The sequence below is a fragment of the Vespa crabro genome, chromosome 10 (assembly GCF_910589235.1).
Source record: "Vespa crabro chromosome 10, iyVesCrab1.2, whole genome shotgun sequence".
NCBI lineage: Eukaryota > Metazoa > Arthropoda > Insecta > Hymenoptera > Vespidae > Vespa > Vespa crabro.
This window is the reverse complement of record NC_060964.1, coordinates 5318978-5339075: the sequence shown is the minus strand read 5'-3', so window position 1 is coordinate 5339075 and position 20098 is coordinate 5318978.

The following is a 20098-nucleotide window of genomic DNA, read 5'->3' as shown; positions in this document are numbered from 1 at the left end:
AGAGAGAGAGAGAGAGAGAGAGAGAGAGGGAAAGGGAGATATAGAGAGAGAATACATTTTTCACTCTCGTATTCTTCCAATGGCCATTACGATATGCTTTGGATAAGAGGATTGGGAGGATGGTGATGGAAAGAAAAGGAAGGCATGGGTATTCGCGCTGGCTGCAAAAGTACGAAGCCGAGGCGGCTGTTCCGCTGCTTTATGACGCGTGAATATCTGGCAGACTCCCTCCTGCAACTCGCTCACCTTCATAGTCTTAAGGCGTAGCACGATATCGTCCAAGAAATACTCTTCTCTCTTTCTCTCTCTCTTTCTCTTTTTCTCTCGTTGTTCCATGGTCGTTGCAAGCTATTCTTCTTTCCGCACTACGATGTGGAACAGAAGCGCGAGAGATGGAGAGAGGTAGAAGGGAATTTCTTAAGAGAGCAAACGGATAAGGTTTCACTTTGGATCACCAGCCGTGGCTAGGTAACGTTCGGATAACGCCTCGGGTTTCCTCGGCATCTCACCTTCGGTACGCTACTAAGGATTTCAGGAAGGCCACAGGGGCCCTTCTGTTCAAGGAGCCGTACACGGATTCTCAGGCGACAGGACGATGCTACCGCCATTAGGATCGGCTTCTCGTTCCTTGCCTATCCTCTTGTTTCTTCTTCTTTTTCTTTTCCTTTTTTTTTCTTTTTTTTTTCTTCTTCTTCTTTCTTTTTTCTTTTCTTTCCTCCTCACCTCTTCCAACACTTTTTTGTCCTTTTTTTTTCGTCTTCTTCTTTCTTTTTTTTTTTTCTTTTTTTTTCTTTACACTTCTTTTTTTCCCCCTTCCCCACCTACCTATGCGCCCTTTCTTTTTTACACTTGTGCACTTTTAAAAGGGAGAATAGAGGGGCCGATACCTCCAAGAAAAATTCCTTTTAAGATGATAGATGTTCGCAGTGACAGAGCTTTTAACTTGCTATAATGTAAGAAATGGGTATAACTTTTCAAGGAAAAGAAGTAGATCTCCTTCGTGTCTACGGAAACAGATGGAATCGTCGATGATGTATCGGAAGAATAGCATGTTATTATTGATTTTTGATAACGCTTATAACGTTAATCTTTTTTTTTCCCTTTTTTTCTTTTTTTTTTTTTTTTTTTTCTTTTTTTTACGTTATTAAAGGATGATGGAAGAGAAGAACGAAAGTTTGTTAGTCTAATGGTTTTTACTTCAGTTTAGTTTGAACATCTCGTAGACGAAACGTATATTTTTTTAGATTCTCTTGGGAACTACGATCTCGCGAAGTCGACGAGACTGGGTATCCACTTCACCTTCGTCTCGTATACGTTCGTGTTCCTCTTCACGTTCACTCACACAAAGAAGAAGAAAGAGAAGGGGAAAACAGAAAAGAGAGAGAGAGAGAGAGAGAGAGAGAGAGGGAGATGGTCGGAGAACGGAAAGACGTTGCACGCGTCCGCGTATGTACCTACGAGGTCGTTTCTTCAGATAAATGACGCCACTTAGAGATTAGGCGCTCGGGGCTCTCTTTCCAAGAAAGAGAGGGCAAAAGAAAGAGAAAGCAAAAAGAGAAGAAAAAGAAGAAGAAGAGAGAGAGAGAGAATTTCTTTCTTTCGGTACGTTGCGAAAAATAGCGTGAGCCGTGGAAAGTTTAAGAAATTCTCTCGAGGCAAAGGGAAGTAAGATCATCGATCTAAAGTTCGTTTTATCTTGACGAACATTTGCTGTTATTTTCCATGATGAAAACCGTAATAATTTCGATCGGTTAATCGCAAAGTAAAAGCGATAGCTATACGGTAGGCAGTACTTAAGGGACGATTTGGTATCGTGGTAATATTTCAATGGTTTTATCATACGGAAAAGGTGTAATTTGTTAACGACGCGTTAGACGTAGATAACGTAATTACCAGGTTTACTAGTGCGTCTTGGTCTTCTGGTAAAGGACCTTTCCTTCCTTCCTTCCTTCCTTCCTTCCTTCCTTCCTTCCTTCCTTCCTTCCATCATTCCTTCCTTTATTTCTTCTTCATTCCTCCTTCCTTCCTTCCTTCCTTTCTTTTTTCTCCTTCCTTTCTTCTCTCCTTCCTTGCTTGCTAACTTCGTGAAAGGTAACGACGAAAGGAGAGGATAGGGAAAGACGAAGGGAACTACTGATTTACGACTGATTTACTCTTCGAGCAAAGCGACGCTCTAATTATAGTCGCGATAACGTTTTACGCACGCTTAGCTATAACTCATAGGAAAATCTAGCGTCGGGAGGGCCGCACTTATCGGTCCCGGTCACGGCGCCGCTCCATAAAGTAGATTAGGTAATTCACGGTGTAAACGTTAAACGGACGAACGATAGCCGGTACGGTGGTGGGCTCTCGTTCCTTCCTCTCTACCCACTAAAACGCCGACACGCCGAGCTACTAACCGTATCGATACAACCTCACGTGATTCGCTTCGGGCAATAAATTTCCAAGATTTAAGTGGCTGCGTAATTTGAAAGCCACCGCGCCGGACCGCACCGAATCGCCCGCTCGCTACGTAAAACACGCCCGAGACTATTCCTCGTTACAGGCTCCTTTCATCTACAGAAAGGATGTTTTTTTTTTATTGGAATCTTGCAACATTGTTTTGTTAAGTAAACATTTACCAAAACGTATTTATCTAGATAAATAGATACTAAATCAGCGTAAGGATAACTTCATTTTTTTTTTCCGATTTAATTTCCTTTCCTTCTCTTCGTTCGATCTTCTTCGAACTCGGAACTCGGTCAATTGGTTAGGATTTTTCTTCCTTTCAATTATAACTCTCATTTCGAGACTGAAATAGAATAACGTCCTGAGAAGTTCATAATGGATTTCACGGTTAACGGAAAGTATCATAATCACCATTTATCAAGAAGCGAGAATGAAAATTTTGGCTTTCCGTCCTTACCGATATTTAACACCATCGTAGGTCTTCAAAATCGTTTCATTACCATAATTTAACATTTCATTCGTGCTAAATTAACGACGTAGATTCCGAAATGATGCTAGTTATCTGCTGAAAATGCGCCCGGTCGGAAATGACTGCTCGAACGAGTTCGTTTATTATCGAGAAAACGAAATATCCTATATTCGCTGCTTCGTTTTCATTTCCGATTGGGTTTTTTTTTTTTTTCTGTTCGACAAGTACCTTCGTCATTATTTTAACAGAATTATTATTTCTTTTTTTATTCTTTTCCCTTCTTTCGAAAAATCTGTCGTACAAAAAAATAAAAGATACTTGTAAAGTTTATGATTAAAAATCTACGACGATTATAAGAATCGTTAATGAGATCGCTTAATTTTGAAACTTTTCGATTTCGAGTGCAATAGACGTGGCTACGTAACCGTGGAGTTTTTGGTAGCCTGGCGGTTTAGTCGAGCGATCTCCAGAGCTTTCCGGCTGCGTCAGCATTTGGACGATTGCACCGTTGAGGGCGAGAACGAAATGCTTTTCACAAAAATGCTGGACGTGCAAGAGAGATTGTGATAGTGTGGTAAAGGTTAACGTAAAATCGAGAAAGAGTGAGAAAAAGAGAGATCTAAGGTGAAGAAATTTTCGTTCTACGAAATGTGAATTATAGAATGTGAGAACGAACGAAGCAAAAACATAAGTTATTTCACATTACAATTCATTTCCTTTCATAAGATATTTGCTTCAAACATTACGAAGTTATTTTGCTTAAAAAGTTTTATCGATTTAATTTTAACATCTTTTCGAAACAAAACTTCGCATAGTTCTGATAATTCTGGAGGAAACTTGCTTTCACCTTTACGATCAAAATCACGGCGTTAGTTGCAAAATCAAGTCACGTTACTTTGAGTAGCGCATGTTACGAACTGTCGAAAACGTTGAAAATTATATGGAACTTAAGGCATTTTCGAAGATCACGTTTCCTTCTTCTTGTATCGCTCTTGCATATGTACATAGCAATGACTTATCTTACGCTTCCAGAGAAAATTAACAATGTACGGGATTGCAGGAGTATGGAGAAGAATTTTATAACTTTCTAGAGAGAATTTCGTATATATATATATATATATATATATATATATATATATATATATATTGTTACAAAGGCATGCAGGTATTATTTATGGATCATCTAGGTATATAATATGTATGTACGTACATATATATATATATATATATATATATATATATATATACTACAATACAACAGCTAGGGGAAAGAAAAGATCGAGATCACAAGATGACAAGGCGAAGGAGAAGTTCCTTCAATAATGATGCAGCCCTAACAGGCTAGAAGCCAGGTTCGCTCTACCCTCACAGCACCCTTCTTCCTAGTAGTTACACCCTTACGGACTTACTACCCCTTAGCGACAGTTTTCAAATAGGCGTCTGTCGCTTCGCACCCTACCCAACATTCACCTATGCTTCAGTCTCTTCGAACCCCAATCTCACCATAGTCATCGTCGTCGTCGTCGTCGTCGTCGTCGCCGTTGTTGTCGTTGTCACCGTCGTCGTCATCGTCCTTTCGTCTTCGAACAAAGTATACATTTTACGAAAGATAGAGCTACCTTAGACAGAGGATTCCAGAGAATGAAGCGACAACATGCCGTGGAAAAAAGGGCAAAGTAATCTCTCCGTCGACCCGGCTCTATTTTACGATGAATCTTATGGTTATTTAACACTATAACATTAGATATGTTCCCTAAGGAAAATCCTTTGAAAGTTTATTAGAAATTCGTGAGAATCTAATTAAGTGGCTAAAGATAAAACTTCGTTGTTATTTAAAAGCCGGTGTAATAAATTTGATAGAATTTCATGAGGAGGAACAGAGGTAGATATCACGAATTGCGTTAAAATGCATCCACTAAATTTCCATCGACTCGCTGCGGAAATGAAGTCCCACGGGGGAAGGATAGAGGAGAGTCGGGTATAGGTGGGATTGAGGAGAGCGAGGAGAAGGTACGAAGAGGGAGTATAGGGAACGTTGCAACGGTAGGTCGAGAAGGCGTGGTCTGGTGAGACCGAGAAAGGACGAGGAAGGGTGACTGTCTCGCTCGCACTCGTTTGTCTGCAATACGTACCAACGGTACGAAAGGGTCCTCCTTCTCATCTATCCTCTCACTTTCCATGCCGGTCGTACGTGCAACTTACGATGCGCGATGCGGCAACGCCTGATGTGTGTGTATCGCCTCTCTCTCTCTCTCTCTCTCTCTCTCTCTTTCTCTCTCTCTCTCTTCCTCTTCCTCTTTCCCTCATTCCTTCTCTCTTTCTCCCTTTATCCCGCATTGCTTCCTGCTCGCACGACGAGCGTGATGAGTACACTGCTATTCGTGGTGGTATCGTACACGTAGGTGCATTCGGCGATGCACTCTTGCGTACGGAAGGTGCACCAACACTCAGAGAAATGCTCGGTGCAGTGTCAAAGGATCGAAAGTGTGGAGCGAGCGATGCTGGTTGTGGTAGTAGTGGTGGTAGCTGCGATGCAATGGTGTATAGGGGTGTGAGTTCGGAGGGTGCAGTAGAGTAGGAGGGTGTCTAGACAGACGGCGGGGATGGTTAGGCTGGCTGCTTGGATGGCTGGCTGGCTGGCTGGCAGGCTGGCTGGCTGGCTGGCTTGCTTGCTTGCTTGCTTGCTTGCTTGCTTGCTTGTTGGTTTGCTAGCTGGTTGGCGGGCAGGTTGGATGACTAGATGGCAGCCCTGGCGTTTCGTGCAACTCTGTATATATCGTTGCACTGGCGTTGCATTGTGAAGAAGAGGCAAGTAGGAGGTGAAAGGGGTGGCGGAACTGCTTCTTCAGGCAGTCTACCTTAAGTGAAGACTATCCTCCTACCTCGCGTACGCGCGAGCTACTATCCTCGACTACCATCACCATCAGCATCATCAACAACGCGCGTTTTCTACGTGTACGGCAGTTAAAACTAGCTGGCTGAGAAGAAAAAGGAGACTCTTTTCTTTAGACCGCGAACGTAATGAGAGCCGTGACTCCTCTTAGCTCGAGCTGCCGATTGGCCGCGACTCTACTTCTTAGAGACGCAAGAAGGCTCAGATATCACCTCAATCTTCTACACTTCTCCTCTTCTACCTTTTCCTCCTACGCTCCTTTTATCGAACAAACAGAGGCCTCGTCCTTTTGCTATTCTTCGGTCGTTACGCTTAACGAGAAAACGCGAGACAGCGGGAGGATTTACGCGTCTTCGGTTTTTCTCAATGGCCTCTATTTTTTCTTTTCCAAGAAGTAATCTAACGAGGGTCTATTTACGTAGTTGTAAATTTAAATTTATCGTCGATACGTCTACGTACAGACCGGCATCAAGATAATTATTGCTCGTGAATTGTACGATGGAAGTAGTAAGAACAATTTGTAAAGATCTAACAAAATGGATACTTGTGCTGTTTATTTTCGTTCAATCGACATTATTTCATCACGAAAAGAAGAATTAATTTGATATTAAATTAATTTAAAATTAAAAATTTCTTTTAAAATTTGCATAATTTTAATTATATACATTGATTTTCTATAACTCGTATTTCGTTTGATCATAATATTTTAGACATTCATGTTCAAGCATATATAAATGATTCGTTCAAGCGTTAAAAAGCTTCTTTCAATTATTTTACGTTCGTTTGGCGATTCTTTCCGATCATAGTGTGATTATAATTAATAACGGTATACATTTTACGATTCTATTGAACTGTGTGTCTAATTCTTAATTAGATCGTAAACATCGAGTTCATCAGGAAAATACACGAAACTAATCGTAAAGAGATTCGAATGTTAACGACATTAGAAAGTCGAGATAGGGCTTTGAAGGAAGGAATGGAGGAAGCCTTTTCTAACGTACAAGCATGCATCGAATCATCCTCAGTTTGTCCTCTCAGCCCTCATATTCGATTTCAGGTGGTTCGGCCCTCGCAGACCGTTCGTCGACGGGACCTTCCACTCATGCACGTTTCACGTATCGATGTTCGACGAGGTAGAGCATCACTTTCTCGTAACATCGTTCTCGTGTTCATCGTTTGCCATCTTTCGTGTTCTTCGACCGACGAAATATCGAGAATGCATACGAGCGTATTTTCTCGTATCGCTTGATCTTGCCTGGCCATCTTTTTTTTTTAGTTTTTTTTTTTTAGTTTTTTTTTTTTTTTTTTTTTTTTAGAGAAAAAGAGGATGAACGTTCATTCTTTTTGTTTCTTTTTTTTTGTTCTTTTTTTTTTTGTTTTGTTTTGTTTTTGTCCCTCCGATCGACGAGATCTCGCTCGAGGGCAAAAGATATGATTTTTATATAAAGTTGATTCTTTCTCGGTCTTTATTTTTGTAAGTCGACCGTTGTGGTGCCGACACGATTTCGTCATTAGCGGTTTTGATATTGCGACGAGGAAATGACAAGAACGACGGGGACGACTCTATTATTCTTTTATTAGCGGGAATACCATTATCGTTTCCCAGGAACATCCAGAGAAAGATTACGCGAGAATAGATCGAATATGTTCATGAAATAAATCGAAGTTATATATTTAATATCGCATGAGCAATTATTAGACGATAAAACGTGCCTCGTAAACTACTTTCTAAGTCTCCATTTGCCCCCCCCCTCCCCCCTCCCCCCTCCCCCTCCCCCCTTACCCCCCTTCTCAATCCACCTTCTGTTCTTCCTACAATCCTTCCGTGTTCTTCGAATCGTTTCGTTTCTCTCGAAGACGTCGAACGAGTTAAATTTATGAGGGAAACGAATTGATAAAAATTATCCTAATACGTTTCAGTCAGCTTCAGCAAAAGGGACGGAGGTAAGGAGGGGAAATGGAAAATCTCTTCCGCGGCGGATCCAGCTTAGCGAAATGAAATTTCACAGTCTCTTCTTCTCCTGCTTCTTCTCCTTTTACCTCTTTCTCCTTCTCTTTTCTTTTTTTTTTTTTTTTTTCTTCTTCCCCACGTTTCACGTAACAACTTTCTTCTTTCTTTTTCATCAACACTACCTGCAATCGGTTTAAAGAAAGGAAGAAAGAAAAAAAAAAAGGAAAAAAAAAGAGAAAAGAAAGAAAAAAAAACCGATAATAAGGAAAATAAAAGAGAATGTGTTCTAACGCGACAGATTAGAAAAAAAAAGAAAACATAATGATAAAACGATTAAATCATTCTATGCATTGTAAAAGATAATCGATATATCATATGATAATAATAATAAATTATTATTTATTTTCGATCACGTTACCTATACGATACTGTCAATAATGATTCTATTCGAAGTTATATAATTATACTTTCATAGATTTAGATTTTTTTGATTAATTAATTTCAACATTGCCGATACGGAAAAACATCTTTGATACGATAATCTCTAAGAAAGTTCTGAACAAATTTTTCCGATAGTTGCCACTTCGGAACTATCGACTTCGAGTAGAAAACTTCTTCTATGTTTCGATAACAACAATGGCAACATTACTTCCTTGTGCAATTTAGTGTCCAGAACTTATTCGACATCGGTGACTTAATGAAAGTTTGTGTTTCGCTTCGAACATTCTATACTATTACGTTACATTCTCTGCAATAAACTCGAATGTCGAAGTCGAAGAGGTATCTTAAATCTGTAATAAAAAAAAGAAAAAAGAAAAAAGAAAAAAGAAAAAAGAAAAGAGAAAAGAAAAAAAAAAGAAAGAAAAAAGAGGAAAAGAAAAATAAATAGAAAAAATTATCGTTCGAAAAATGATAAACGAAAATAATTTGACAAACTCAATGATATTAGGATGTATATGATCGTATATGGATATAATACACATACACGTACATACGTATCTACGTGACGATCCACTCGATTATTCTAATTAATTGTTCTAACGATAATCTTATCCCGCATTCAAATGTTCCACGGTCCCAACCTTGTTATACGATATCAAGTGGGCGACAACTCGCATCGAATTGGATTAAGTCGATTTTCCCCATCCCGTTCTGTCCCTCTCTAACTAGCTTTCTCACCCCTAGCACACGTTCTCTGGTCCGGAGGTATTATGCGACATCCAATTCCTTTAGCCGGTCGCACGCCACTCTCGAACGTAATATCCCAGTGCTGGAGCCACGTTGTCTGTGTTAGCACGTCCTATCCTCTTATTCCTTTAACTTCGAATCGTCCGAGTCTGAAAACGTCTATAGATGATTTTTATACGATGTTATTTATTATCACAACATAAATTCAATTTTAACGTTTGATAAAATACGTACGATGTTTGATATATTTCATTGAATTTCTCGAAATTATTTTAAGAGAATTAAATGAAGCATAAAGGAAAAATATGAGTAAATAGACGTACAAATAATAATTATCTTTTTTATTTTAAGAAAAAAATATTATTGGAGTATTAACATTATTATAATATTTTTTTTATGTCATTATTAATCAACGATTTTATTTACATTTGTTTTAATAAAACGGCACAAGTCGAGCAATTACGTAATTAACGATGTAACATCATGCTCCTTAGCAGAATCCTCGTGGCGCGTCTGTTCTATCGTCGGAAGCGCTTCTAACAAATCCCTAAACATCTCGCTAAGAGCTCCTGTCATGGACTCGTTCAATTAAGAAGATTACTCGGGGCTTCCGCAAAGAAGATCGACCACCCTGGCTGCGTTGCTACAGTGTGTCGAATGTGTAAATCCTCTCTCTCTTTCTCTCTCTCTCTCTCTCTCTCTCTCTCTCTCTCACTCTCACATTCTGTCTTTCTCTTTCTAACCAACATACGATGATCTAGTGAACGTGCAGCGTCAATATGCTGGTGTCTGGGCCAAGGGATGTGCGATTAGTTAGAATTAGAGGAGCCATTAGTTAGTGCCTCTTCCATACTCATCTCTCTATCTCTCTCTCTCTCTTCTTGTCTTATGGAGGAAACGTCGAAGGTAATCGCTCGATATCGCGGGTACGACCCTCTTTCCTCTTCGGATAGGATTAACTACGTTCGAAATCATTTTAATTAGCGGTCCAGGCGACAGTCAAGTCTCTCTCGCTCTCTTATAAAGAGTACCGACACTGGCGCAAGCTCTACTCTAACCACGTCTTGAGATATCGACCTCGGACGATCGGATTATAGTCTCGAAAGAGGTTTTCGTCTCCTCTTCCTTGAAGACTCTTCCCGTCTTCCTTGTCCCTCACTTTCTCGATAACTCTAACTTCGGCGTCGCCGGAAGATCTTGAAGATAGTAATAAATTGGATGTTAAGCGACGAAAATTGGTCAATTAGGGTAGACGTTCAGCTTTCTCGCTTGCTCATTTGCTCGGGTATATTTTTCTCTTTCTCTCTTTCACTTAGTTCGACAGTATCCATCCCATAAAGTCTTTATAAGAGTAATCGACCTTACCGCGTAACTCGAATTAATTAGTAGTTCAACTTGGGAGTAAGTCGATGACTCGATTGAAACCGATCAAAGTTTGTAGGATTATTTTTACTTTCTTTTCTTTTCTTTTTTTTTCCTTTTTCTTTTTTTCTTCTTTTCTTTTTTTTTTTTTTCTCGAAGACAATTTGAATAGTTTGAGAAAATATCTGTTTACACGAATAAAACGAGTTAATAAGGTGTACATTTAACAAACAATTAGTTTGAGTGTTTTTTTTTCTTCTTTTTTCTTTTTCTTTCTTTTTTTTTTTCTTTACCACCAAAAAAAGCATAAATTCTAATTAAAAACAAACGGTAAGGTAAGATCGATATTCTTGTAAGCGAAGAATACTTTGTCTAGTAGCGGTGAGTAAACGACTGGATCGATGCGAAGCTGCAGAAAGTAAGCATTAAGGAGATAACGAGTTAATAATTTAATGACGTATCCTGGAAAACGCTTTCAGCAGCGCAAGCACCGTACCGCACATGATAGCAGCCAGGAGGTAACTAGATTATTTTATAATGCAATTAAGGTAGTCTACGCTCGTTCTTTTTGACCAGACAAGAGATATTGGAAAAGCTTTGTTTATCGGTACTATCAATATATATATATATATATATATATATATATATATATATATATATATATATATATATCGTACGACATGAGACCTTACGTGATTTTACTTTATATTTTATTCTATACTTATTTTCTTATTCCGTCATACGTATGTCTATGGGAAAAAAATATACGTGAAAGGAATACGAATTTCAATTGATTTTACAACGTTCGTACCGAATGATCGAGCGTACTTGATTTTTGCGATCGCGCGATGCGCATCGTGCGGACGATATTGGACATATAATTATATCCTGAAATTAATATCGGTTATCGTGAATTTCGATCGATGTCAAAGGGAGCTACGAGTGTCTGATTAAATTACGCAGGCGAGCTCAGTTAGCCGCTAAATACGGAAACCAATATTCCATTGGAATATCTGTGCCAGGGTTGATCTCCATTCAACGAGAAGACATCCCAACCACTTCTATCTTCGAGTTATTTTTATTGATCCGCGTATCTCAATTGATTAGATTATTTTTTTTTTTTATATTTCTTCTTTATTCAACAAATATTATTATAAACTCCATCGATGACTAGCGCCTAATGGCTTTGTCGAATAACTATTTTTAATGATATTAGAACCGCGTAATTTATGCACCGTTAATATAATTTATGTGTATTGAAATTAATATGCGCGCCAGTAATCTATGCGTTTTATCGAACACGATAACGTAATAATAAATGTATTTACGTATTTATTAAATTTATCTTTTACTCCCCTCTTCCTTCCTCTCTTTCTTTTTTTCTCTCTTTCTCTCCATCTCTCTCTCTCTCTCTCTCTCTCTCTCTCTCTCTCTCTCTCTCTCTCTCTCTCTCTCTCTCTGGCTAGCTCTCTGTTATTTTTGTTCTCATATAAATGCATTCTCTACATTATAGGATGTGCTCAAGAAAATAATAAAATCATAAGCTTAAATAAACTATAATACAGAAATATGTGTAACATAATTACAAAACGGAATATAAACGGGTGGCAGGCACACACACACACACACACACACACACATGTATATATATGTATATATATATATATATATATATATATATATATATATCTTACGAGCCATATACCATATTACAAATATATCATATAACATCCTTTAACGTCCTTTATTCTAAATCTAAAGTTCATTAATGCAAGTCTATTATTTTATTAATTAACGTAAAAGTGGTTAAATAAAGGTTAATTAGTACGGTAGAAAACGAGTGATAAAGCGAAGAAAGAAATGGACAATTCTACAGAAATTTCGACGTTTAATTCTGTTGCACGATTGGCCGAAAAGGCGAGCATTGCAAAAACACAAAAACCTTCGTAAAAGCACCAATTCGTTTGTTGTTCGGTTGACAACACACATGCAAACAACCGAAATGAACGTGACATTTGACGTGTATGAATATAGAAACGCTTCGATGGAATCGTATATACTCTTTGTAAAGTTCGTTTCTCACTTCGTCTACGTTATTTCATATAAAAAGAATGGATGTTGTATACATGTATCTATGTATAAGTAAAAGAATATTCACCCTTTTCGATATAAATTCGAAATTTTTGTGAAAGTTTTATTATTTGATATCCTGCTAATTAAAACTCGTTATAAAGATTTACTTATATATTTATATATATATATATATATATATATATATATATATATATATATATTCGAACGAACATATATGTATAACATTTCGAAAAGATATTAAAATCTGAATGACCACTCAACGTTGTTGGAAAATCGTCACGCAAAACAAACCGTACAGTCAGAGCACATACGTTATCAAACAGTCGAATGTCAATAGATGTGAAAACTTACAGTATTCCAATAAAATTTCAAAAGATATTTTTTTTTCAGCTACTATGAGAAATTAGAAACCGTTTATGATTTTTATGGAGTGTAAATAACTGCAATATATAACGTAAACGAACATATAGAGAAACGAATTTGTTCAAAGGATTAATTAATTCTAACGATTACGTTTGTAGAGTGCAAAGCTAAAACGATATGTTTGAACAGGAGCATTGAGGCTAAATTGACATATGAGCGAGGTAGAGAATTTTTCTCTCGCGCGGACAACGCCGAGAGAATTTTCAGAAATTTATTCTGGACGGTCATTGCTTTCATTCACACATTGAATCTTTTTGTTTCACGTCAGCGAAGTTATTTGCGTGTTTTATAAAAGCTTAGTTTCCTTCAAAGCTTCCTTTAACGTCGGATTGAAATTTTCCTTTGAAAAATATTTCTGCGTAAAATGCTATAAGTATTTTATTCGTAGTTCGAACAAATTTCACAGCGATATTTTCGCTAAGCGTACCGTTTTCTCGTTTCTGTCTTCAAAACGTCGAAGAACGGCAACGAACGGCAACGAACGGCAGATAACGAAAGTCGATTATCGATAATATCGTTCGCAGAAGTTCACAGACACGTGATGAGGACGTTGATTCGGCGTAACCAATTTACCTGCCGCGACGTTCGAACGTACCTTTCTATCGTGCAGACGTGCAGATTGGTGCATTTTCCAAGTCGAAAGAAAATAAAATCGAAAACCAATATTCCGCGTTTGCAGCTACCACCACCGTTATCGGGACACGCCCGTTTATTTTTTGCAATTTCAAAGCGAAAATTGATTGTAACCACGTATTTTGTTAGCTCTCCTAAATTTAACTCGTACATTTGTACATCACAACGATCACCTTAAATGTTATTAATTATTTCGTTAGATAACATGGCGCATTTTTTTAAATAATTCTATCTCATTGTCAAAAAGTAATTTATTATCATAAGGAAAATTCGTTCGCTTCGTTGCGAACGTCAGTGAAATACGCGTCTGAAAATCAGGACTGAAATGGAATGGGACATGGTAAAACTTTTTGGGATTTCATCAGCGGATTACATTCGCGCAACTCTAGTTTTAATTATCGAACTTTAATTTGATTTGTAGCGTATCCGACGTTTTTATAATACGAGACTCGCCTAGTTCGCAAAGCATAGAATGGTACACGGCGTACCATTGTAAATTGAATTGTAATGGAAACTTCAAAAAGTTCCTTTGTTAATTTTTATAAATACAGACGGTCTGGATTGTTTTAATTTGTATTGATAACATCACGAATAGGGCGGAGCTTTCTGCGAAATAATTTCTGAAAACGCTTGTTGGTATTAAGCGAGGCCAGTCTTTGAAAGGTGGATAATTTAATTGAACTCGTTAAAAAAAAAAAAAAGAAATTTAATTATCTTCGAGATACCTATGTACGTTCCAGTTGAGAGATACCGTGCTAACTTTCGTCGAGACGACTTAAAAGATTTTCATAAGTCAGTCATAAAAAAATGATTCCGAACATAATAGAAATATTTCTACAAAATTTCAAAGTGCCCGATAAAGAGAAAGAGAGAGAGAGAGAGAGAGAGAGAGAGAGAGAGAGAGGCGAGAGAATGGACATTAATCGTTCTTGATATGCAACGAGTCTATATTTTTTTGTGATGGTATATGACTATAAAAGGCGGTGAGAGGAAAAAAGAGAACTGTTTTTGTCACCGGGAGCTATATATACACGCAAAAAATTCAAATACAGTCGACACAATCTGGGTGGTTAGGCGTTAAAACCTGTCATATTCCATTAAAGGTCGACCGATCGGTAATACACCAAACGTAACTCTATCTTTCCCATTATGTATTTTATTATACCTACTGTCCTCGCCGCACGCATCGACCATGTCCTTTTTCCTCTTTGTTATAAATTTAACGCGTTTATCTCCGGCGCGCTCGAACGGGCGTCGATCGTATACGTGGACACGAACAGTAGGGATAGACTGATCTGTGACGGGCAGCCAATATTTCATAATTATTAATATCCCGCCAATCCTTTTTGTATGGGGCTACGAAAAGGACACGCTTCTCTCTCTCTCTCTCTCTCTCTCTCTCTCTCTCCCTTTCTCTTTATCTATCTATCTTTTATAAGTAATAATATATTAATATTATTTCAAAAATCGTTGATATTTTATTTTATAAACCAAGTGGAACTTGTACAAATTCACCATCAAATGTTATTATTTTATTACTATTATTGTACTATATTTATTAGATTCATTAGTATTGTCATATTTGAAAGCTCTGATTTTCAAAGGACTTTGATACGTTTCGGGATAAACCGATCGGCCGATTTACGTTCCGTTCGAAAAGTAATTAACGTCGAGGGTTCTGTCGTTGTTGCATAGAGATGAGAAAATCGCGAGCGTATTTTGCCTGGGTTACTCGCTGCCGATAGGGATATACGATACTTTCGACGATGAGAGGAATTCACGAGGAATTCGAGGACAAGGTCCGCCATTCGGAGTTCCACGATAGCAAATTTTGCAGCGGTGAGGCGCGATAGAGAAGACGAGTTAGACGATAGCCAGGAAGGGTGGGAGAAGCAAGCGAGAGAGTAAAAGAGAGAGGCAGAAAGAGAGAGAAACTTTTATCGGCTGACAAGCAACCAAGCCAAAGCCGTTAATGGCTACTCAAATATGCGTCCCTCTAGCCACACTCCTACGCCGTGGCTTCCGAACTTCATTTTCAAAAGTTCCAGCCGTCTGCGGGATACTTTGATGGCTTTCATTATTTACAAACGGACCGAGGCGGGGAAAGAACGAACGGGTTATCTTTCTCCATCCCTCTATCTTTTGCTCGTCAAAACAGATCAAGTCTATCTCCCTTTTAGACTCCAAAAATGTATGTTTCTTTGTCGGGCAAAAGGTTCACAAAGTATTAACCGCGAATTTGCTTAAACCTAAAAATACGAATGTTCCCTGACGATGCTTCCGGGTAAAACAAATTTTCATTTTTATTTTTACTTATGACTAGATGTGATATGGCCTGCTTGATCTGGACAATCGGGATAGCTATCTTATATCTATTCTCGGCTTAAAGGGTCTAACCAAAATCGCTCGAGATACGAGCTTTCACGAGGCAATTAGTAAGCGATATCTAGTAATTACCATGGCAAAGGGACGATCGGTGAAATACCGTTCGAGCAAGGTTCTTTGGCCGACCGATAAATCGTGGGCAGCGTGCAATTAATCGGGCGCGAGGCACTCGAAACACAGAGCTCGCTTGGTATCTGGTTGACCCTCGGTCACCGTCGTAGTTGTCCTCCTCGTCGTTGGAATCGGTGTGGTGTCTTTTCTCGTCGCTGTATATTCTTGTTTGTGGGTATTATGGTGAAACTTGCCGAGAGAAAAAGACCTATTGCTCTTCCACTCTTTTTTTCTCCCTCCTCCCCTTTTTCTTTATCTTCCGCTCTTGCCCGTTCTCGCCTTAAAAGATAGAACAAGGGGAAAAGGAAGAAGCTTGGGAGAATCGAGAGGACGCATTCAGCCCTGGCCCGAATATAATAACGACCACCAATTAAAATACCTTCTTACGGAACGCTGCAATCCAATTGGATAGACGACAAGATTTCTGAACGTGAAAAAAGTACGCTTTCTAAAACGTTATTGGAAAGATTCGCGTTCTGGGTTGCTGGTAAATAACAATCCGTTCTTGGCTTCATCAGTTCGAGCCGCTTAACGTTCACCGATGAGACTTCTAACGTTATCCTTCGATTTACCGATCGTAAATCATCGTATTTATCGTATAGTTTTATATATCAAGTATATATTCATATAAAAGCGATATCGGGAGAAAGTATAAGCCGAGTAGGGTTGTCGTACATAATAACAGCCACCAATTAAAATACCTCATTACTGTGGTACAATAGGTACACGCTTGGTGCGAGAGGGTAAAGAGAAAGAGAGACAGAGAGACAGACAGAGAGACAGACAGAGAGACAGACAGAGAGAGAAAGAGACAGAGAGAGAGAGAGAGAGAGAGAGAGAGAGAGAGAGAGAGAGATAGGGTAGGATTGTAGGCCGGGCAAAGGATTAATTCCTAACAAGAGACCTGCCTAGGGCTGCGGATTGAATTCCACGCTCACGCAAAAGGGAAAGGAGGGTCAGGAAGCGTCGGATCATCCGCGATCCTTCTGTCAATAAACAAATTAATGAACGGCTGCTTCCCGTCCCTTCCAATTAGGAAGGTCGCCCGTGAAAAAAATCTGGATCCACGCCGCCCATACTCTGGCATTCTCTCCCTTTTACAATTTTTGAATCGTCGCTAACATTGCCCGCGCAATACAGCCCCAACGGGAGATTTTCCACCGATGATTTGCAAGTCCTACAAAACCGATCACCTTCTATGATCCGGAAGGCTATAACGGCTTGGAACATTGACACTTTTCAAAGCAAACTCGGAATATCCAGTAAAATCGGCTTTTACATATCCCACGATGAAAAATGTGTCAGATATATGTATGATATCAGATTCGTTGTCTGTTAAAAAGGAAAAAAAAAAAAAAAAAGAAAAGAAAAATTAAAAAAAAATCTTTTAAATTAAAATTATTCTGTCCTTATATATGGTTCGTTATAAAATTTCTTGAAATAATCAGTCGATAAATTAGACAATTTTTTATTTTACAGAGATATCGCAGATAAAGTTATGAACGATCTCAAGTTGTTTTTCTCTTTTTTTTTTCTTTTTTTTTCTTTTTTTTTCTTTTTTTTTCTTTTTTTTTTTTTCTTTTTTTTTTTTGGCAACAGCAGCGTATTAACGAACGCATTGCAATAACGCTCATACACGCTGTGATAAAAATCCTTTTAAATTCCATCCACATGCATCGTTCGTCTCCATTGGATTCGGTCGTTCAATGGCCTACAGCGCGCAATAAAACGTACTTACCTTTCGTGCTGTCGAACGGTACACAGAGCTCACCCGACAGTTTATCGACGCCACATCCAGACCTTTAAAAGCGATTTTAAAGGGAAAGAAATTCTTACGCCGACGTAAATTTCATATTTCTCAATTTTCTCATCTTATCTTTCACTTCGACTTGGATCACGAATAAATTTCATGATCGATAGCTGATCATATTATTATAGCGAAGAAATTATAACGAGAAAAGGGTAAAAACGGAAATAAGTATAATGGATACGATTGTTTACCATCGAACGCATTGTTAACAGATAAACAGTTTATTTTGTCAACTAGACAACATTTGCGTAATTACATTGTATAATAGACCAAGCTTAAACGCTTTACCTTTCGACACCGATCGTACGCATCGTCCGTGTAAACTTTACATGAATGTGCTTCTATGTGTTTTCTCTTTCCCTCTCTCTCTCTCTCTGTATATGTATATATCACATAGATATCTAACATATACGTAGAACACAGGCGTAGACACAACTCTATGTTAGGACTATAACTCTATTCGTTGGTTTGCTTAGTTAATATCAACGTTAGTAAGCTCACGTTGATAGGATATCGCGTTCACGCCAGTTCGTCGTCTTCTTCTCTCTCTCTCTCTCTCTCTCTCTCTCTCTCTCTCTCTCTTTCACATGCGCACACAAATATACATACATAGCTTTATAATAGCATTATAACGTTATTACAGAGATTAAAATACATTCGTTCACCTTTTCATTTCGTTTAAACAAAAAGATTCAATGAGATAATGTCTCCTCTTTCGTGAGAAAGAGTAAGCGACAGAAACGACAGATTAGAAACTTATGAAGTATCGCGAAATAGACGATTAACCAATGGTAATTAACATCTATCTATAATTGACTGATCTATAGGTCACTTGATTCTCGTATCGAAATAGTCCTCGTATTCGCTGACTGCTCTCCAAGCCGCGAACAACCGTAATTAGAACGATCGTACGAGATTAACTATTGAAGAGAGGGAGAGAAAAGGTTTCGTTTTAGGGAGAAACACGATTACGGCAATTCTGGTAGTCGCTTATCTCACGCTGAAATCGTAGAGCTTTGGGGAAACGAGAAGCCAATGGTTTACGATTAGCTAATGTATCGATTAACCATTCTCGAACTTCTATTCATACCTAATGAAATGGGTATATTTTTGTAGCTTTCGTGATTGCGAGTGGTTTGTTCGCTTTTATTTTTATTTTTGCTTGTTTTTTTTTTTTCTTTTTTTTTTTTTTCTTTAGAAAAGAAAAGAAAACAGAAGAAAATAGTATGGGATAGGAAATGAGAGAAAAGAATAAAATTTCAGGAAGGGTGAAAGAGGAGGCTTTAAAGGGATTCGTGACGATGACACGTAAGGTTTTTATCGTTGCGCGGTACTTGGAAGCGATTCCAGAGGCAAGCTGACAGGACGTCGTTCCAAGGACCACAACAAAAACGATATTTATCGTTGTTGCTTCGTATTTTCTCTTTTGATCACTCTCACCCTTTCCGGTCGGCCGCTTAAGAGTTGGAGAAGGTAGATCATGGTAGCTACCAAGTGATTGATTAACGATCGGTCCTTGCATAAAACTACCATCGCGTCTCTTAGATATATCTTTGCACCCTCTTTCTTCACCTTCGTCCTTTCGCAAATGCTTTGTTGTAAATAGCGATCATCTTGTGATGAATAAGAGAAAGACAGTCCGTTATTCCTCTTTTTATTTCTTTAACAATGTAGAAACTTTAGTATCCTTCTCTTTCTCTCTTATTACCATTTATTTCTTCTTTATTCCTCGATCTGTCTGGTGGATTGTATTAGCAATAAAAGTCGCATAAAGAGAAGGGTCACCGATTGAAAGAGGTTTAAAACTGTAGAAGGCGTGAAAAACTTGTTTTCCGGGGCCCCCCGTTTATCGTTTGCTCCATCGTTTTTATCATTTCCTTCATTTAACAAGTCACGTGATAAATGCAACAAGAGCCTTTGAATGGGATCACAATTTTGCGGATATTGCAATTTTCATGATGTCACATGCGATGTCCCTTTTGTCTTAGATCTCAGAAATGCATTAGGACACTCGATTAATCGTTCCTAACGAGAGCAGCAAGGAGAAGGAGGAAGTGATGGACCGAAGCGAAAACAATAGGATTGACCGAACGTCCGTTGCAGTACCAGCGTATCGGCTTTGACGTATAGATTATACTAAGACGCTCTGATATTAATGCTTACTGGGAACACGCGACGTATGCACTATGCTATTATGCGATCATGAGTCAATAGGACGCGAATCACCTTATATATGCACCCTAATGCATTTGCGTGGGTGGAGACACGAAGGAGAAGAGAATTTATAGAATCTTCGTAACGGATCGATATCCGTGAATATTATTAAAGTGT